Source organism: Rutidosis leptorrhynchoides, chromosome 1 (assembly GCF_046630445.1).
Source record: "Rutidosis leptorrhynchoides isolate AG116_Rl617_1_P2 chromosome 1, CSIRO_AGI_Rlap_v1, whole genome shotgun sequence".
Classification (NCBI taxonomy): Eukaryota; Viridiplantae; Streptophyta; class Magnoliopsida; order Asterales; family Asteraceae; genus Rutidosis; species Rutidosis leptorrhynchoides.
Window position 1 is genome coordinate 597,777,731 of NC_092333.1, and position 15,466 is coordinate 597,793,196.

Here is a 15,466-nt window from a genome sequence, read left to right on the forward strand (position 1 = left end):
ATTTTCTTCATCTAATTGATCTCTCTCAAGTTCTATCTTCAAGTTCTAAGTGTTCTTCATAAATTCCAAAAGTTCTAGTTTCATAAAATCAAGAATACTTTCAAGTTTGCTAGCTCACTTCCAATCTTGTAAGGTGATCATCCAACCTCAAGAAATCTTTGTTTCTTACAGTAGGTTATCATTCTAATACAAGGTAATAATCATATTCAAACTTTGGTTCAATTTCTATAACTATAACAATCTTATTTCAAGTGATGATCTTACTTGAACTTGTTTTCGTGTCATGATTCTGCTTCAAGAACTTCGAGCCATCCAAGGATCCGTTGAAGCTAGATCCATTTTTCTATTTTCCAGCAGGTTTATCCAAGGAACTTAAGGTAGTAATGATGTTCATAACATCATTCGATTCATACATATAAAGCTATCTTATTCGAAGGTTTAAACTTGTAATCACTAGAACATAGTTTAGTTAATTCTAAACTTGTTCGCAAACAAAAGTTAATCCTTCTAACTTGACTTTTAAAATCAACTAAACACATGTTCTATATCTATATGATATGCTAACTTAATGATTTAAAACCTGGAAACACGAAAAACACCGTAAAACCGGATTTACGCCATCGTAGTAACACCGCGGGCTGTTTTGGGTTAGTTAATTAAAAACTATGATAAACTTTGATTTAAAAGTTGTTATTCTGAGAAAATGATTTTTATTATGAACATGAAACTATATCCAAAAATTATGGTTAAACTCAAAGTGGAAGTATGTTTTCTAAAATGGTCATCTAGACGTCGTTCTTTCGACTGAAATGACTACCTTTACAAAAACGACTTGTAACTTATTTTTCCGACTATAAACCTATACTTTTTATGTTTAGATTCATAAAATAGAGTTCAATATGAAACCATAGCAATTTGATTCACTCAAAACGAATTTAAAATGAAGAAGTTATGGGTAAAACAAGATTGGATAATTTTTCTCATTTTAGCTACGTGAAAATTGGTAACAAATCTATTCCAACCATAACTTAATCAACTTGTATTGTATATTATGTAATCTTGAGATACCATAGACACGTATACAATGTTTCGACCTATCATGTCGACACATCTATATATATTTCGGAACAACCATAGACACTCTATATGTGAATGTTGGAGTTAGCTATACAGGGTTAAGGTTGATTCCAAAATATATATAGTTTGAGTTGTGATCAATACTGAGATACGTATACACTGGGTAGTGGATTGATTCAAGATAATATTTATCGATTTATTTCTGTACATCTAACTGTGGACAACTAGTTGTAGGTTACTAACGAGGACAGCTGACTTAATAAACTTAAAACATCAAAATATATTAAAAGTGTTGTAAATATATTTTGAACATACTTTGATATATATGTATATATATTGTTATAGGTTCGTGAATCAACCAGTGGCCAAGTCTTACTTCCCGACGAAGTAAAAATCTGTGAAAGTGGGTTATAGTCCCACTTTTAAAATCTAATATTTTTGGGATGAGAATACATGCAGGTTTTATAAATGATTTACAAAATAGACACAAGTACGTGAAACTACATTCTATGGTTGAATTATCGAAATCGAATATGCCCCTTTTTATTAAGTCTGGTAATCTAAGAATTAGGGAACAGACACCCTAATTGACGCGAATCCTAAAGATAGATCTATTGGGCCTAACAAACCCCATCCAAAGTACTGGATGCTTTAGTACTTCGAAATTTATATCATATCCGAAGGGTGTCCCGGAATAATGGGGATATTCTTATATATGCATCTTGTTAATGTCGGTTACCAGGTGTTCACCATATGAATGAATTTTTATCTCTATGTATGGGATGTGTATTGAAATATGAAATCTTGTGGTCTATTGTTACGATTTGATATATATAGGTTAAACCTATAACTCACCAACATTTTTGTTGACGTTTAAAGCATGTTTATTCTCAGGTGAATATTAAGAGCTTCCGCTGTTGCATACTAAAATAAGGACAAGATTTGGAGTCCATGTTTGTATGATATTGTGTAAAAACTGCATTCAAGAAACTGATTTCGATGTAACATATTTGTATTGTAAACCATTATGTAATGGTCGTGTGTAAACATGATATTTTAGATTATCATTATTTGATAATCTACGTAAAGCTTTTTAAACCTTTATTTATGAAATAAAGGTTATGGTTTGTTTTAAAAATGAATGCAGTCTTTGAAAAACGTCTCATATAGAGGTCAAAACCTCGCAACGAAATCAATTAATATGGAACGTTTTTAATCAATAAGAACGGGACATTTCACCAACTTCATGCATACTATTGAATTGCCGAGAATATTACAAATATTTTTGAAGATTAGATTGTTCTTATGGGTGAGAGGCGTCTTAAACGTACAAATATTGCCTATAAAAATCCCCTTACGGTACATTTTGATTTTCGGGAGGAATTAACAAACACCATGGATGATGATGAGGTTGAGAAAACATTTTTGAAGCCGAGAACGCAATATAGTCATGTGTGTTTTTTTTTCCTTCTTCTTTATATTCATTGCATACATATTTGAGTATATTAAAAGGGATGTTCCAACACATCAATCCATCCCACCAGACAAAAACAATCGTGTGAAAAAACCCGTAACCAATACCCTTTCCTGCCCGATGACCTTGCTATTGCATGTTTGATCCGGGTCCCGAGAATCGAGCAACGCAAGCTCCATTTAGTTTGCAAAAGATGGTACCGTCTCTTAGAAACATCTTCTATTCTCTTTGAAAAAACCAACAACTATCTGAAGAATGGATGTACGTTATGAAAAGAGACAAAGACCGAAGATGATGTGCCATGGGTTTGACCCAATTAACCACCTTTGGAAACCGATACCACCCCGTCCCTAGAGAATACTCGGAAGCATTATAGTGCCCGAGCTTATAAATGGCACTGGGCTCATGATATGATTAAAAGGCGACATTTTTTCGGGCCGTGTGTTATAAACAATCGTTTGTACGTTGCAGACTTGCGTGGTGAAAATGAAATTGTACAACGGCCCTTACGATCGGTTGAAGTTTTTGACCCGAGTAAGAATGAATTGTGTTTTGTTTCGGATATAAGTACGGCAATGGTCCCGTTTATAAGGGCGGTTTATGGAGGAAAGTGGTTCTTAAAGGGGCTAGGGTCTCATAGACCAGTGGTTAGTGAAATGTACCAACCTGAAACCAACGAGTGGACCCCGGTTCAAGACGGGATGGTTTCAGGTTTGCGAAACCCGAGCACGTGCTTAAACGGGAATCTGTACGCTTTGGATTGTAAAGACGGGTGTAAAGTTAGGGTAATGATGCAGAAATAGATTCTTGGATATTGATAGCAAGGAATTTTTTTTTTTTTTGAAATAGTAATTATTGAAACACCTTTTATAGAACTAGAAATTTTGAAATGATTTTTACAAATCTAGTAAAACCGGTGTTTGAAACGCCGGGTTGCAACTTTTCACACCAAACCGGCTTTTCAAACGCCGGTTTGTGTACTTTTTATCATTTGGTCAAACATCCAACGACACGGGTGGAAACGGGTGGCATAAAAGCATCTGATCATGGGACAATCCGGAAAAAGTGTACCCAAACCGGCGTTTGAAACACCGGTTTGGGGTGAAAAATGGCAAACCGGTGTTTCAAACACCGGTTTTACTAGTTTTATAAAAATTCTTTCTCAAATTACTAGTTCTGTAAACATGTCCCCAATTATTACTAGTTCAAAAAAAAAAAATTTCGATAGCAAGATGCAAATGGGGAACTCGAAAGGTTTTGAGGCTGCATCGTTGGTTGTGCTTAATGGGAAATTTTGTTTTATAAGGATAATATGAGTATATCCTTGGTGAACGTCGGGAGAGATGGTGTGGCCAAGCATTTGTGGGAAATGTTAGCGGGAAAACTGAAGTTAAAGAGTTTGGTGTCGAATTTATGGTCGAGTTTGGGTAGACGAAACAGTTTGTAGAGCCATATTGTTCATTGTCAAGTGCTTCAAGCATAAAGTTGTAGATATGAATTTTGATGATGATGATGTAGGTTGTTAAGATGTTTTGTTATAGGGTGTAAGAACTATATATACACAGTTTAATGTTCTGGATTTGAATATAAGATTTTGAGCAGAATGTCACCTTTTTGCTCATTAAAGTTGTATATTTATAGAAATGCAAAGCGAGCTAGAATGTCATTCTTGGTTGTTAAATTTTTTAGTCTTTTTATTTGAGGCCTCAAATTTTAATTTTTCATTTCTACTTTAATACCTTAGGGGGTGTTTACTTTTATCAGAATTCGCCTCTTTTTCCATTTTGCCTCTTATTCTAGAGGGCTTTCTGATTCTATGTCTTCTGAAAACAAACCAAATTTCAGATTAAGTGGCAGATTAAGGGTTCATAATCTGAATGATTTAAAGGTTCTGAATGAATTTAGTTCTGAATAACAATAAGGTGTTTGATAATTATTTTGGATAAACAATGTGAACAGATTAAATCAACTTATTATCGTTTAACATTAACAAAAACATCAATATACTTATTTGATAAGTATTATTGATACGATTTAAGAAGAATATTAAATAAAATTTAGGCTCTTAATGGTTAAGAGAACTCTGAATGGTTCAACACTGAATGATGAATCATTCAGCACCATATGTCATTCAGATGTCAGAAATAAACGCACTGAATACTGAATAATTCAACATTCAATGGTAAACCAATTCATTAAGATGTAAACAAACGCACCATAAGTGACAAAGAAATAGTAATTATACTTTCTTAATTAAGAGCTGTACAGAAAAATATCATTAAGTGGAAAGTAAATAAGCCTTTAGCCTTATATCAAAGTTTGACTGACTCAAAAAAAGTCAACTTATAAGGTGTCTGTGTAAGGGTGTTATCAGTCCGATTTTCTCTGTTTATCCGAATTTGAAAAACTGAGAGAAAAATGTAAATCAAATTGAAACTAAAAGCGAATTCAAACTTTAAATCTAAAATAAAACAAATCACGAATCCCAATGTGTGGAGGGCTTGTTGGTTGGATGTTTGAGAATTTTCAAAGAGACCTATGCTCAATTATCATTAGCTACACTTAGACCTTTCATATCAAATTTAAGAAAATCAAATAAAATTTAAATATGGTTCGTTGACAGAGTTGTCAATGGCTTTTGAAATTGATTCATATTCACATTCACATGATTTAAGCACATAATAAAAACATGAAGTGATGTCACAAATTCTATGAGAGGCTTATAAAAATACCATTGCAACTTGCAAGACTCAAAACTACTTGTTTTTGGACTAAACAAAAAAATGTACTGAATTCAAATTTATCAAATATCGATAACGAAAACTTTAGTCTTGCAAAGTGGACATACCCATTCATTTGAAAGCATCAACCATTTATTAATACATTCATGATGATAACTGTGTTTACATTACAGTACTGTTCCGATAATCTCTTCCGTTTTATATTCTTCGAGACAAATTTCACAAATCTCATCATCATCGTCGTCATCATCATCTTCTTCTTTCTCTTTACCAATAAATCGGCTAACCTTAATTGCACTTTGTAAAGCAAATTCTGTAGAGAAGCCAGACTGACACCACAACACAATCTTTGCAACCCCCATAGCTGATTCTTCATGCAGCCAGTGGCGATTCTAGGATGGAAACCCATTGGGTTCCCAAAATTTTTTTTTAAAGCTAATTATATTTGAAGGATAATTTAGTGGTTGTTTACCTCCAAAAAATCATAAACTTTCAAAATATATGGGGTTCTGGAGTTAAATTTAGTAGTGTCCTGTACAATTTGAAGAGTACATTGTATAAAAAATCCCCGAAGTAGTGGGGTCATAGGACCCCACACCACAAAGCTTAGAGTCGCCATTGCATGCAGCTCCTCTAGATCCAAGTATCTAGCGGTAGTGATTATGGAGTCGTGATTTAATGTGAATTCCACTCTATAAGTTGTACAATATTCATCAACAAATGGCGTCACGGATCTAATATCAGTCTCTTGAATGTCTTCGTGGAACATTATTATCTTGTTGTCTTCGATAACTATGATTTCATCTACATCATCATCATCATCATTACTCGTAATCGAATAAGTTTATATATATTATTTCACTTGTTATATATATATATATATATATATATATATATATATATATATATACTTATATATATATATATATATATATATATATATATATATATATATACTTATATATCTATATATATATATACTTATATATATTCTATATATAAGTATTTGTTTGATAATGTGATTTTAAAAGAGTTGTATCATTTTGTAATAATAATAGTAATAATAATAATAATATTCATAATGATAATGGTAATATAATAATGATGATACTAAAAATAGTGATGATAATACTATTAATTAGAATTAATAATGATGTTGAAAAATAAAAAATTTGATAATATCATTAGTTACTTTGTTAGTATTGATAATGATAATGATAATTAATATTTTGCTAACAGTAGTATTAATACTAGTAATGATAATACTAGTATTAAAAATAATGATAATAATAATAATAATACTAGTAATAATATTAATATCAAAAATGATAGTGTTTGTAAAAATGATAATTCTAATAATAATAATGACAATAATATTTAAAATGATAATAATAATAATAATGATAGTTAATAATAATACTAATAATACTAATAATCCTAATGACATTAATAATAATACCTTTAATGATGTTTGGTAGTAGTAGTAGTAGTAATAATAATAATAATAATAATAATAATAATAATAATAATAATAATAATAATAATAATAATAATAATAATAATAATAATAATAATAATAATAATAATAATAATAATAATAATAAATGAGAAAACTACCTTAATGAGATTTTTCTAAAAAAATTGTCCAAGACGGGACTCGAACCCGTGACCTCTCGCACACCCGCTAACACATTAAACCACTCCTCTGCTTCGTCCATATATGATTTATATCACAACTGAATTTTATTTAATCTGTTTCTGTGTTTCTTTCTTCTTCTTCTTTTTTAATTCAAACGACCAAGATCAAACAACCATGATAATCACTCATCTACTGTTTTAGGACTTTTAAAAATATATATATATATATAATCAATCAATATTGTTCTTGAATTTATTTGAAAACGAAAATTAAAAAGAAAAAAAATATAGAAACAGCATCTGCTGTCGCTGCTATTTTAAAAAAAAAAAAAAATTATGAACTTAAATTTCGAGAATGTTTTAGTTCATGATCTCTACATGAAAAGGGTCTTAAATCATACCTATAAACTTTATCAACCATCAATTTAACTTGAAACAGAAACACGAATTTGAATTTGGGGATGAACACTTCTGTTGACTTTTGAAAATGTAAGCTTTGACTCCAAAATTCGTAATCAATATAGAGAATTGGAGGTTGAGCTTTTGCAGAGAGTATGAATGAAGGATTCCTACTAGCTCTGCAGTATTACATTTTGTAGTAAATTTCAATTTCAATCTATTGCTATTTAAAACTCAAGACAGAGGTATCGACTAAAAAGAAAAAAAAATATAAATTTCTGTTATGGATTCGTTTGTATTGTGTTGATAATGGAAACCAAATGGTCTTATATATATAAAAAAATGTGTGATCGATTGATTCATGATTTGTGGATGTCGACTAGATTACGAGGAAGATAACAGAAAATAAATAAAAATTAAAACATATAACAAAAAAAAACCAGCTAGAATTATATATAAAAAATAAAGGCAAACCACGAATGAAAAAAAATATATAAAAAATTTTAAGTGCTGATAACCTAATTTACCTAATTTTTATTATTAATTAATATAAATAAAATAATAATACTTTTAATAATAATATTAAAAATAATAATATTAATAATATTATTAATAATAATTATATTAATAATAATAATAATAATGATAAAAATAATGATAATAATATTAATATGAAAATAAAATGATAACTTTAATTATTATTAATAATAATGATAATAATTATTATTAAATGTTAATAATACTATTAATAATAATAATAATAATAATAATAATAGGTTGTATTAATAATATAATCTTTAATAATTTTAGTAAAAGTGATAATACTAATATTATTAGTGTTATTAATAATTATTAATATTAGTAATAGTTGTAATGATAATACTTGTAAATGATAATGATTAATGACAGATTATTAAAAATGATATTAATAATAACATTAATATAATGAATAATTACTAAAGCATAATTATTTACGAATAATTGTTCTTGAATCGTTGGAATTAGTCAAAGTTTAGATGAAATTATGTAAGAATTTTTGTTTAAATTAACTCAGAAATTTTCGGGTTATCACAGTACCTACCCGTTAAAAGAAATTTTGTCCCGAAATTTCATTTTATTTGGTCTTCACGTTCCCAGGTATACTCGGGGCCTTGCATGAATTTCAACGGATAGAATATTGTTTTATTTCTAGCGTTTAAATCTTATGATCCATAAATTCTACGAAGTGGATTTTATTATTAATGCGGAGATTATCTAAAGGATTTAACAAGAGTGTCATTGATTAGATTTTCTCAGAAAGAGATGATGATGCTATACAAGCATTTCAATACACATGAAATGTGTTATGAATAATAGTGAGCTTATTTAAACCTTAAGCGTTTATGCCACAATATTAGGGTAGACAAAATAGAGAGGAGTTCGTGAAAATCACAGAAATTTGATAGAGATCGTCATTGTTTACAACAAGAATGATGAATATGAGTTGAAAAATGGAGTTTTATCAACATTGGGTAATATGGATTAAATGATTCGATTACAGGAAGAGTATAAACGAAGCTATCGTAAAAGATTGAAATGAGGAAATCAAATGTTCGCTTTAACTTTTGACGTAGTCACAATTGATTTCCGGAATTCAAGGAATTAAAGAAATTTTCATAATCTATAAGATTTGATTCTCCGGTATTTACGAAAATTGGAATTTTCTTTGATTAAATGCGGTGAATTGCCTCGATTGCTGTGTTTGGAATTTCGATATAAATTAGCTTCTTCCGTTTTATTATCTTCACCACTTCTCAATTCACACTTTCTTCCTCAATTCATACTTCCAAAGATTGTGAAAATGCTCCATCCAGTTCTTATCCTGGATATTTTTCTGACTATCGTTTCAGTCATTATTCTTTTTCATTTACCACCAGAGGAATTTGTTTTCTTCTACTTTTACCTTGGGGTTATAGTGTTTTTAATTCTCCCGTGTCTTTATGTCACTATACGCATTGATGTAAACGGTTTGTAATTTCAGTTTCGTTATCGGGCTTTATATTTTCCCTTATATGTCGAAGCTTCATGCTTTTGTAAAGCAAGTAATGGTCCAGAATTCGTAGGTATGAAGTTTCGAATGATCATAATATACAAAGCAGAAAGGAAAGGTAATAGCACGATTTGATTTGTCAAATTACCAGAATATCCGGAAAAGACCTAATCATCAAGAAAAATATTTTCTTAATATGTTTAGAGGTTAAATAGAATGAAAGAGTTATGTAACATGGTTCATGATGAGGGTATGATCTGTGAACTTTTATCACGTTCCATTAGAAACTCAGCATGACTTACTGTAATATAATCACGTTGGCCTGACGTCATTATATTATACTAACTCATGCTTCAATTCCCAACACTTCTCCAGAATTCATTCATAATTTATACTTGGATTTTACAGAAGTTTTCAATATAATGTAATACAGATAGCACGAAGAGGTATATAATTTCGGACGAGAATATTTATGAAAATATCTTCAGAAATATCTAAGATATTTATGATGATATTTCGGAATTTCTAAGTTCGAAAGTTGATGAAGAAAAATTTTCCGCAAGCTTTTAACATGACTTCGGAGCAAAATATTCTCTAAAAATTTCATCGGATCCAGAATTACCTGGATTCTTTGAATATAGGGTTTGGTCCTTGTATTTGTCCTTGGTCTCCTTCATGGTTAGCTCAATCCATTTTTCAGTTCCAAATCTGAGCTTTTTCAATACGTCATTCTTTATCATCAAACTTTTGGCCATTAAGTCCATCTATAGCTTTTGCTGCTTCGTCAGCATTCTCAAGGTTAACGAATATGAATCATTGATTATCAATCCGAGGTGTTTTCAAGAAATTTTATTTTTAGATAATTAAACGCTGATTGTAATCGTCAATGGATCTAATGGTTAACGAATAGGCGTTGTTGATTTCAAAAGTAATGAATGATAATTTCGGTGGTTTGATGTGAAAATTCATCATAGAATGCGAATGAATATAATTCAGGAATGTAGTAATCTTTAGGAAGATAACACTTGCTAAAGCTTTGATTGGATTCTAATATGTCAAAATATGTAGTGGTTGTTCTTTAGTGAACAGATACATATATCTTGTGAATGTAAGTAGTATAGTTACTGACTTATTGAATTAGAATTGAAGAATGTACAATGTAACATATTAATGTGAGATATAAATATTTCTCGGGTATTACCTACCCGTTAAAATATTTTCACAATCAACAGTTTGTACAAAAAAAATTTAATTACAATCTTTATGAAAATATACGTACATATACATTTTCCTTTAGATGTAATCATGGATTTAATGAGTTAATATAATATTAAACTCATTTGATTTACGGTTGAAACGAGAATGAATAATCTCCAAAACCTTAGAGATTTCATAATTGTCACGAAATATTTCGCTAATGAAGTTATGAATCAATACATTCGTCGTTACACTTGATTTATTATGAAATGGAGTTTATTGTGTTGAAGCAGTGATTAACGATTGCTAAGTCATTAACGAAGGATGTACATCATAGCATATTAGTGATATGAATTAACCAAGTAGTACTTACTAGTTAAGATTCACACGTAATAGCTTAGTACGAAAAGATTTATTATTGTTCCAAACCATATATATATATATATATATATATATATATATATATATATATATAATGAAGTTATATATATATATATATATATAATGAAGTTATATATATATATATATATATATATAAAGTATACATATATAATTCTTCAGGAAGAATGAGTCAATACATCTTAACTAATATTCCTTGATATCTATGGTGTTGCTGTCTTCAGTAGTTTTGGAGTTTGCGGAGCTTGTGATGCTGCTAGTGCTTTCAATGCTTGCGGTTTTGGTGATGTTGGCTATATTGCTGGTACTGGTGGTGCTGGTTATGCTGCTGGTGCTGCTGATGCTTGTAGAATTCGCACCATATTCTCCAGAGCCACCACTCGAGCGCAAAGCTCGTTGACTTCTTCTACTATTCCGGGATGATTGGTGGTTGGAACAAGGGGATGAATAAGATCTAGAATCTTCGATATTATATAATCGTGACGGCCCCTGGAAAGAAGAGAGAAAATGGTGTTTCGAATTGGTTCGCCGGTAAGCGCTTCAGGTTCTTCACCAAGAGGTGAATTCGCTTGGTGAAAGGGATCACCTTCTTCTTGCCTCCATTGATTGAGTCGGCTGCGGACCCATCCCCAATTCATCCAAAATAGATAATGGTTGATTGGTTCGTTCGTTCCGGTTACACTGCTTGTGGAGCTCGAGGAGTTCGAGGAATCCATATTATGTGTTTGGAATAGGGTTTGATATGAAATGGGTGTTGGATACTGAATGATATATTTGTCTCCTCGAATACGTATATATATAGCAAAAAGATTTCCGTAATTTACGGAGGAAATTTAGGAAAAGTGTTAGACAAAATCTATTGGAATAGATATAATAAGATATGATTTGTGTATACTCCATTTATGCAATAATTGCAGTATGACGTGTTGAGCTAAAATGATAAGTATGTAATCAGATAATCTTTTGATTAAAGACTTTCAATTCGTAATGGCCTATTCAGGTCTAGGGGCTTGAGCTATAGGATCCTTTAAATCGGTAATCCAAACCCTTCCATTCTAGAGTTTCGTAGACGCCATCCGTCAAGAAAATTCAATGATCAAAATAACGAGAAAGCAAAGATTTTAAAAGTAATGAATATGAATATTAGAGATTTCAAAAATCATGGATAACATTTCATGTAATACATATGTAATACACAAAACCATGATAGATAACAAAGGAATGTCGAGAATTTCAGAAATCATGGTGTCGCATTTAAATGTGGTTGCGGAATTGGATAGTACTTAGGAGAGTGAACAGAGTTCTTAGATTGGCTCGGCATTCTAAGATAAGTAAAGTTTCTAAAGTATAGTGTAGCATTTAACAATTAATGGCAATAATTAAAGGCATTACGGTCAAGGAAAGTTGTAGTCCTACATTGCTAAGGTACCTAATTGTATAAGGCACACATAAAATGCAATCCTGGTTCTCTACAATAAACTACTCTGATACCAATCTGTCACACCCCCAAATAGGGCCTGGGGTATTTGTGACTAATTATATCAAATCACAGTTGTATAAATGACAACGACTCTATATGAGACGTTTTATTGAGTTTTGCAGCGGAAGATAAATAGATTACATTGTATTTAGAGCATTAAATGTTTTTAATTGATATGATATGTAATGAAGACTCCAAGCATAGCAAGCAATCATCATCAAAGCAGTAGATATACATCAGAAGCAATATTTAAGTATCCGAGAATAAACATGCTTTAAAAAGTCAACACGAGGTTGAGTGAGTTCATAGGTTTGTCATAAATAATGATTTCAGTAATAGATCACAAGATTTAATAAAAGACGATATATCATGTATATCAAAAGTATGCCATGAGCGTATAATATCAAAACTAAATGATTTAACCCCGTAACAATACATATGTAATTGTCGAGATCATTATTATACCACCAATTAACCTGAGGTCAATAGTGCGGGACGTTACTCCCTATAGCGCTATCTATAATAATTCCGTTTGCCTCTTCATTATCTAGCAATTAATGATATTACAAAGTAGGGATTTGCTTGTTTCATATGAACACAATAACATGTTACATATCAACACAATAAAAGTACTCATGTTGGTCGCATAATAGTTTGTACTTGTGTCTATCATTTATAAAAATAGTACATGTATTCTCAGCCCAAAAATATAGATAAAAAGGGAGCTATGAAAACTCACGATACGATACGATAGTTTGTAGTAAATATTCATAGAATGGCACTGAACAAGTACATAGTTGACCTCGGATTCACGAACCTATATCAAGTATATATATTAACACATATACTCGTAATCGAATAAGTTTATATATATTATTTCACTTGTTATATATATATATATATATATATATATATATATATATATATATACACTTATATATATATATATTCTATATATATAAGTATTTGTTTGATAATGTGATTTTAAAAGAGTTGTATCATTTTGTAATAATAATAATAATAATAATAATATTCATAATGATAATGGTAATATAATAATGATGATACTAAAAATAATGATGATAATACTATTAATTAGATTTAATAATGATGTTGAAAATAAAAATTTTGATCATATCATTAGTTACTTTGTTAGTATTGATAATGATAATGATAATTAATATTTTGCTAACAGTAGTATTAATACTAGTAATGATAATACTAGTATTAAAAATAATGATAATAATAATAATAATAATAATAATAATAATAATAATAATAATACTAGTAATAATATTAATATCAAAAATGATAGTGTTTGTAAAAATGATAATTCTAATAATAATAATGACAATAATATTTAAAATGATAATAATAATAATAATGATAGTTAATAATAATACTAATAATCCTAATGATATTAATAATAATACCTTTAATCATGTTTGGTAGTAGTAGTAGTAGTAGTAATAATAATAATAATAATAATAATAATAATAATAATAATAATAATAATAATAATAATAATAATAATAATAATAATAATAATAATAATAATAATAATAAAAAATGAGAAAACTACCTTAATGAGCTTTTTCTAAAAAAATTGTCCAAGACGGGACTCGAACCCGTGACCTCTCGCACACCCGCTAACACATTAAACCACTCCTCTGCTTCGTTCATATCTGATTTATATCACAACTGAATTTTATTTAATCTGTTTCTGTGTTTCTTTCTTCTTCTTCTTTCTTAATTCAAACGACCAGGATCATACAACCTTGATAATCACTCATCTACTGTTTTAGGACTTTTAAAAAATATATATAATCAATCAATATTGATCTTGAATTTATTTGAAAATGAAAATTAAAAAGAAAAAAAAATATAGAAACAACATCTGCTGTCGCTGCTATTTAAAAAAAAAAAAATTATGAACTTAAATTTCGAGAATGTTTTAGTTCATGATCTCTACATGAAAAAGGTCTTAAATCATACCTATAAACTTTATCAACCATAAATTTAACTTGAAACAGAAACAAGAATTTGAATTTGGGGATGAACACTTCTGTTGACTTTTGAAAACGTAAGCTTTGACTCCAAAATTCGTAATCGATATAAAGAATTGGAGGTTGAGCTTTTGCAGAGAGTATGAATGAAGTATTCCTACTAACTCTGTAATATTACATTTTATAGTAAATTTCGAATTCGATCTATTGCTATTTAAAACTCAAGACAGAGGTATCGACTAAAAAGAAAAAAAAATATAAATTTCTGTTATGGATTCGTTTGTATTGTGTTGATAATGGAAACCAAATGGTCTTATATATATAAAAAAATGTGTGATTGATTGATTCATGATTTGTGGATGTCAACTAGATTACCAGGAAGATAACAGAAAATAAATAAAAATTAAAACAGATAACAAAAAAATAAAAGCAGCTAGAATTATATATATAAAAATAAAGCAAACCACGAATAAAAATATATATATAAAAAATTTTAAGTGCTGATAACCTAATTTACCTAATTTTTATTATTAATTAATATAAATAAATTAATAATACTTTTAATAATAATATTAAAAATAATAATATTAATAATAATTATATTAATAATAAAAATAATAATAATGATACAAATAATGATAATAATCTTAATATGAAAATAAAATGATAACTTTAATTATTATTAATAATAATGATAATAATTATTATTAAATGTTAATAATACTAATAATAATAATAATATTATTAATAATAGGTTGTATTAATAATATAATCTTTAATAATTTTAGTAAAAGTGATAATACTAATATTATTAGTGTTATTAATAATTATTAATATTAGTAATAGTTGTAATAATAATACTTGTAAATGATAATGATTAATGACAGATTATTAAAAATGATATTAATAATAACATTAATATAATGAATAATTACTAATGCATAATTATTTACGAATAATTGTTCGTGAATCGTTGGAATTAGTCGAAGTTTAGATGAAATTATGTAAGGTTTTTTGTTTAAATTA

General features: G+C 28.9%; 1 pseudogene; it reads left to right on the top strand.

The window, feature by feature from the left end:
• The first annotated feature begins 2,795 nt into the window (after positions 1-2,795).
• Positions 2,796-4,034, top strand: LOC139847255 (F-box/kelch-repeat protein At1g55270-like; annotated as a pseudogene).
• The last annotated feature ends 11,432 nt before the right edge of the window (positions 4,035-15,466 follow it).